The sequence below is a fragment of the Pyrgilauda ruficollis genome, unplaced genomic scaffold (genome assembly GCF_017590135.1).
Source record: "Pyrgilauda ruficollis isolate IOZ18807 unplaced genomic scaffold, ASM1759013v1 scaffold101, whole genome shotgun sequence".
NCBI classification, from domain to species: domain Eukaryota; kingdom Metazoa; phylum Chordata; class Aves; order Passeriformes; family Passeridae; genus Pyrgilauda; species Pyrgilauda ruficollis.
In genome coordinates this window covers 535,341-542,903 of record NW_024508213.1, presented here as the reverse complement: position 1 = coordinate 542,903, position 7,563 = coordinate 535,341, and positions in this window count along the sequence as shown.

Below are 7,563 nucleotides of genomic sequence, written 5' to 3'. Positions count from 1 at the left end.
TAAAAATTGTTTGGTCCCTTCTTGTGAAGTTCACTCTGACTTGTATTGAGAAGAAGAGGGCAGCAGCTTCCCCTACACTGCATGAGACAGACCCACTTGGAGGCTGAATCTGGTGGTCTCGCTCACTTGGTGCTGTTTTGATGTCACCCTACTTGCTTTCCACAGAGCTGATGGGACACCTCATGGAGTGGGATATTGATACAGCTTTGTAGGTCAGCTGATATGTATGGGGAGGATCTAGGTACCCCCTGAGGTTAACACTGTGTACCAGAAGGCCTCATTCTGTAGTACTACATGACCTTTACTTTGTGGTTTGATCTGTCAAAATGCCTCTTTCAAGCAGATGTCTTTAAGACAGACTGTGGATATTAAATGATAATTCCCATCAGCTTCCCTCAGCCCTGCTGGATTTTCATGACAAAATTCTCTTGAACATCTAAACAATCAAAGAGTTCAGACGACAACTCACAGTTGCCATTTTATTTTATTGTGCATTTACAAAACAGTAAGCTACAAAAATCTTCTACCAGACAAGTGTTTGACCTTTCTGTCATTAACACCAGCATATGCTGCGGGCTCAGTGCTGGAGTATCAGAAACCCCTCTGTACACCTGGAGTTGAATGGCACTGCTGATCTTCTCACAGCTGCATATCAGAAGTGTGAAGCAGCCTAACAATCCCAGACCAGGATTTGGCATGTTGAAGAAAACTGTATGGAAGATGGTTGTGTTGCTGATGCTTTGTGCTATGCAGGTCTCTAAAGAGACTGCCCTCGGCTCTGTTGAGTCAATACCGCTCACCAGACCAAACACATGGTATTCTTCAACCTCCAGTAATCCCTCTAATTGTTTTGAGTGGTTTTGCTTGATTTTGTAGATTCTAGCCCAAAGATTTTATTGTGAAATGACTATTTTGGCTGAATGCCTGTGTGAATACCCAGGAAGGATACGGCCCACCAGTGCTCATTGGAACTCATTTTGCTGTTTGTTGCCATATGTCCTGAGCAGTGTTTAGATTTAGAGCAGCTGGAGTTGTGGTCCTGAAGTAAAGCAAACAGCGACCAAAAGGGAAGGGGAGGAGGGAGGGGGAAAGAGTAGGGGGCGGAAGTAAGAATGAGATAGGCTAAGAGCATAGTTTCCCATTAACATCTTATTTCTACAGCAGAATTGGGCTTATTACTACTTGGGTTGCTCAGAAGTATTGCATGTAGAAGTGTCAAGGGTAAAGAGACTTCAGAAGCAAATCCTGTTATATGCACATAGGCTAAAAGATGTAAAAGTGATTCCTGAATTGTTGGAAAAACAATCATTAGTTACATGCTTCAAACCTATAAATAACAGTGTACTGTGTGGAGAGTTTTTGGTGCTCTTTGATGGAAGCTAGGAAATTATCTACACTATAAAAAATGTCTGCAGTTGATTGAAAGACTGAATTTTAAGGCAGAATTAGGAGGAAAGTATGAGTGGAAGGAAGGAATACCATAAAGTCTAGCAAAATTTGGACTGTAGTCTCTATTAGCTATCTAGTTCAGAAATAAGTATACATGCACAGACGACTTTCTGTTTTAAATATATACCAAAAGCCACAAAAGCACAACAGTTGGCATATTTCAGCACTCAGATGTCAAGAAACATCATAGCAGGATCTTGCCGTTTGTGTGTCCATGTGTAACATAGTTCTCAGCTGGGTAACTGGGTTCTCCTTCATCCCCTGCAAAACTTATTACTTCATGTGCCTCCTGGATGATGCACAGGGCGCGAGGCACTGCATGGTACCAGTACCAGCCAGTGGCTGTCTGGAGATACTCAGACGAAGGACAAATGGACAGTGGTCCTTTCCTGGTTTACACAATCCTGTCTTCTCAGAGTTAGGTGTGCTGGAGTTTGGGGTTTGTTACAGTAGACCCCTGGCACTGCAGGCTGTGTAGCTGCTGATGCATTTAGTTTCACCTAAAATAGACTAATCTCTTTTATTAATCAGCTATATACTTGTATCTTCCACAGTTTGCTGCAGCAAGAAGTTCTACACCTTGATTTTATGAGGGGGGAAAAATATTTCCTTGGGTTTGACATTTGCTATCTGATAATTTTGTTCTGTTCCCTAACCTCTTGAATTGAAAAAGACAATGAAGAGCAAAACCCCTTTCCAGGTCGTAAGGTAGTCTAGGCCACAGCAGGTATAGACAAAGCTAAGGTAAAAGTCCATGCTTAGTCACTGAATACTGAGGAAAGGAAAGGGTATGTGCTTTAATAAATTGCTACACCCATTCATAGGTCTATACTAAAGTTGCCCTTCTCACTTTCAACACAGTCATCTCCCAAGCAGTGTGCTGCCACCCTGTTCGGTCTATATGTCTTAATTCCTGAAATGGTAACGTACATCCTATTCCTCCCCATTCTTGTCACTTTGTGAAAAGATTGTCTCCTCAAAGTGTTTTTAGATGTAAAAACATTTTACAGAAATTATATTTTCATTAACAGGTCCTTTGGGTTCACCAAGAAAAATAAAAAGGACTTCAGGCCAATCTTGTTTCAACGCTGCTTTTTGTTAGACCTCTGGGCTCTGTGGGTGCTTCCAAAAAGTCCTGAAATGGCCTTTCTTCTGAGTGGTGTCTAGTTTCTTACGGTGAGCTAGGCTCTAAAACTGTACCACTAGAAGACATTGATGTCACAATAAAATTAAGTGCCTGGATATCCCTTGCCAAAGACTATCCTGGCATGTTGCTCCTCAGTTATGGGGCTTTTTTAGAAAAAGTACTGGATAGGAGCTCAAACTGACTGAAACAACGTTCACCCTGCTCAGTGTACTTCAAGTACAAAATACTAATAAAACTTTTTCTTGGGACTGGTAATTTTTTGCAACAATTTTAAACCTCTGTCTGGCTTTCTGTTTCATGTACACTGCTATACAACAGCACTGAGCAGCAGGTGAACAAAGAAGGTGATAAATTCTAAGTGCACAGTTTAAGGCAAGGTGTTATCCACTGTGTGTTATCTTGAAGAAGCACTATCTGGGGACAAGGAAGTTGTTGAACAAGGAAGCTGTAGAAGTTATTTCTATAACTTGTTATTACAAGCGTTACTCTTGCATTAAGCTGATGTTTAGGGGAGGAAGGAGACAATTTAAGAAGCCTGTTTTATCAGTAGCCCTGATTTCCTACGTAGTCCAGGTCTTTGCAGTTCCTTTTAGGATAAAATTGTCTTCTCTTTGCACAGGTTTGTGATCTTCATTGAAGTTGTGGTCTTCTGTTTATGACAAGCCTGAAAACAACATTTTAGCATGTACAGATGGGGCTGTGCTTTATAGTGCTTTAAAGCAGGGCTTTATAGTGTTTGGTACTGTAAAAGCACATGGGCAGTGCTCCTCTGACACTTTGCCTGAGAACAGGAGGAAGTAACTCCATCCTAATTCCTCTACCAGGCTGCCAAAGGGAGGAGGTATGCTGGAATTGCTATCCCAGCTCTGGAGAATGGGATAGGAGGTAGCTCAGGAGCCATGAGTGTCAGGGCAAGACAAGGATCATGATAGTATCCAGTTCTATTTCTTTGCTATCGCTCCTTTCCCCAACGGAGTAGTGAGGCTTCTGTTCACTGCCACACATCATGCATCAACACTCACTCCAGCAGCCCTGGTAGGGCAGCAGTGGGGCTGGTCAGCCAGCTAACTGAAATTATAACCCTGTATTCCTTGGAAAGGGCCTGTAAATATCAAGCCTGGGGTTTGGGTTGGGGTGTTTCTTGTTTGTTGGTTTTTTGTTTGTTCGATTTTTATTTGCCTTTTATTAATTGTTTTGTTTGTTTTTCCTGTGGCTTAAAATTATTTAACAGAGGTAGGCTGTAGCAGACTGAATTGCCTGTTTCCATCTGAAAGAAACCTTTGATCTTGGGATATTCTTTGGGATATTCAGGGATATCTTGAACCCCCTGCCCCTAATTTGGAAGCTGCCAGATCACACTCCATTTTTACACTTAGACAAGCGGGCTACCTAGACAGCAGAGAGTGCCGTAGCTCTATTCGGAGACACAGCAATACCCCACTGAAATATCCAAAGGCTGGATTGCACATGAATCTTGGAAAGTTCCTGGAAGTGATGAGCTAGGTGGACACTGAGGGGAGAAAGGCTGCTAGATAACAAACCACTCCTGCCAGAAGGTGTTTCTTGTTCTCTGGACAGCAGTGATGTTACCTGTGCTCTCTGATGTCTGCCTTAGGCCAGCCCTGCGCCTGGCTTTGCAACAGCCACTGATGCTTTGTAGTTCATGGAGAGGGACAGGGCAAATAAGGGCAGAAGCTGCTGTGTGCTGCTGCAGTGATAAATTGGGGTCATGCTGTAAGACAACTCCAGACAAGTGCCAACTCCATGTGGAGAATGGCCATTTGTCTGGCATCCAGAAAAGCACAACAAAACTCATGTACTGACAAGTTGCCCTTTAGAACTAGCACAGATCCTTCCGGAGCTGCATGTACTTCAACACCAGGAATCCGCCAAGCCCTAAACATTTGCTCCCAGAGACTGGAGTTGTGAGTGCACATGTGACTGTAGTATTTTAGGTTAACATGTCACAACTTCAGCCCATTACTGCAGTTTAAGTAAGGTGTGTTTGCACAGCTGCTTTTTTTTTGCTTTTTTTTTTTTTTTTTTTTTTTTTTTAAATGGGAAAATAATTTTGCTGTTTTTTTTTTTTTTTTTTTTTTTTTTTTCTTAAATGGATGACTAGCTTAGCTGGAGACGTGTGCAGGACTGCTGCTGCTTTTTGCCATTTTTACTTAAGGCAATAGCAGAGTGATCTGCATGTGGTTAACAGACTGGAAAAGAATAGCCAGAATTTTAGGCACTCTCTTCCCCCCGGCAACTCCACTCCACTAGTGCAAATATTTCATTACCATTTAGGATGACTGTGGAATCATCTGTGAGTTTGGAGGTGGTTGTGTTTTTTATATATTATTTTTTAATTCAGAAATAAAGCCTAAACCAAACAGGAGGGTAAAGCTGTGCTGCAACTAAACTTTCTGGTGCTTTTGCTAGGCAGTTCTCCTTGTCATGCAGGAGGTGGGGAGTGCTTGGCTTTCTCTTTTCTTATTGAAATTATTTATCCGTAAGTTACTTCCCCAAAGTCTCTCAAGAGAAAACACCCTGGGTTCTCCAACTGCTCTCATCCTGCAACTTGCACAGGATAGACACAAGTGCTGAGAACCTGCCTTTCTGAAGCACTGTTTGTGTCTCCATGGATAGTTTTATTACACAGAGAGATCACACACCTCAGTGACATCTACATGCAGAGATGCTGGAGCCCCACCCTGCACACCTCACTGCTCGGGTACACTGGGAACTGTATGCTTCATTCAGGTTTCATTTCACAATGGAAATGTTTCATTTTCCTTTAAACGGCACTTTGAAAGAATGTGTATTATGGGATTTTTCAATGCTCTGTTGCTTTTGCATTGCTTGCTTCACTCAATGCAAAGACTTTTGCCCTGAAGTGCCTGTTTTTCTCTCCCTGAAGATGCAGAGAGGCTACAAAATTATTTCAGTAACATGCAATAACTAAATAGAAACGTAATGTTTGCAGTTTAATCTACAACATCTAACCCCATCAGCTTTCATACACCCAGTCAGATAACCTGGGGACAGTACAGGTTTGACAGCACCTGAAGCTTCACTGCAAGACATAAACAAGAAGGGTGTGCCCTTCTTGTGGTGCTTTCACCTGTATCCTCCCCTGCATTCACTAGGTTTCCTCTCTGCACCTTCCAGCACCCCATACGGGCCACTGCTGTGGCAGGTCTGGCAAGACCCTGGCCCTTAGCATCACACCCAGGTTTGAAGTTTGCTCTGTCCTGTGTCCCAGACCCCATTTAATCTCCAGCCCTCAGAGATGGGGGGCAGCCACCCTGGGGCTGGTGTGGGGGATGCAGTGCTGGCCCCTGGGGCGCACCATGGCACACAGCCTGCAGCGGCGTGAGGCTCCTCAGGCCACAGCAGGGTCAACTCACCAAGCCTCTCACTAAAATGTACTGAGTGCTTCCCCCGTTAACAGCCTTGTGTAGTGTTGCCCCAAAACTACACCAGTAGTTTTCCAAAACTAGGTTGTTTAGCCTCGGGGGTGACCTTATCCCTCTCTACAACCACCTGCAAGGAGGGTGTAGCCAGGTGGGAGTTGGCTTCTTCTCCCAGGAAGCCAGCGACACGATAAGAGGACACAGTCTTCAGCTGTGTCCTCTTGAGGTGTGCCACAGGAGGTTTAAAGTTGGACATTAGGAGGAATTTCTTCACAAAATGGGTGATTAGACACTGGAATGGGCTGCCCCGGGAGGTGGTGGAGTCGCTCGCTGTCCCTGGAAGTGTTTAAGGAACGACTGGATGTGGCACCGGGTGCCACGGTCTAATTGACAGGGTGGTGTTTGGTCATAGGTTGGACTTGATGATCGCAGAGGTCTTTCCCAAACCAGTTGATTCCTCTGTTTGGGAAACGCGGGTTCGGTCAGGACGATCCCGCCGAAAGGCACGCCCGGGCCCTCTCCTGGCCCGCGGGAAGCGGCCACGCGCTGCACTGCCTTTTCCAACGGGAGAGAATTACCAAAAAAATCGTCCTAAACCTGGGCATGGGGCGAGCGCAGCCCAGATCCCACACACTTCCCCATTGCCCCTCACAGGGAGGACGGCCCGCCCGGCTCGGCCGATCCCCCGGGAGCTCCGCGCCGGGAAGCGGCGCCCACAGCCGCCCCGCGCAGCCCGGGCCCTGCCCCCTGGCGGCCTCCGGGCCCGGCGCGCCGCAGTAACAGCGGCCTGGCTGCCGAGAGGGCCCTCGAGCGCTGGGAAACGGCTACGGGATTTCGGCTTAAGACTCCAGTGAGAGGGGGCCTCATTAATGTGTACAAATAGGTAAAGGGTGAGTGTGAAGAGGATTAGCCAGGCTCTTCTCGATGGTGCCAAACAATAGGGCGTGAGGCAATGGGCAGAAACTGATACACAGGAAATTCCACCTGGGACAGCTTGTCCAGAGAGGTTGTGGAGTCTCTCTCACTGGAGATGTTAAAGAATCATCTGCACACAATCCTGTGCCAGGTGCTCTAGGATGACCCTGCTTGAGCAGGGAGGTTGGACCAGATGAACCCCCGTGGTCCTTTTCAGCCTGACCCATTCTGTGATTTGATGTACAGTATATACACCATGCCCTCCTAGCAGTGCCTAAGAGCAGCATTATGGAGGGCAGGAAGGCTGGGTGTGGGAAAGTGTTGTATTCCACTTTATTTAAATGGTATGCTCTGTCTCACCCCAAAGGAGGAAACCCATGTCCTGGGGTGAGGCTGTGGAGATCCTTCCCTTGAACTGCACGCCTCCTGCGAGGAAGGTTTATGGGAATTCACTCAATTATCAAGGGAGGTTTATACTAATTCACTCAAATATCAAGGGAAACTGCTATGGTGGTTTTCCCAGGATGAGGCTCCATTCTTCAGCACTGTTGTTGGGTGTGCTAACCCCTTGATTTCCCTAAATACTGGGAATTTGGCTATATCATTTGCAGTAGTAAAAGACTGTTCATGTTTTCTCGTGATCTTTTA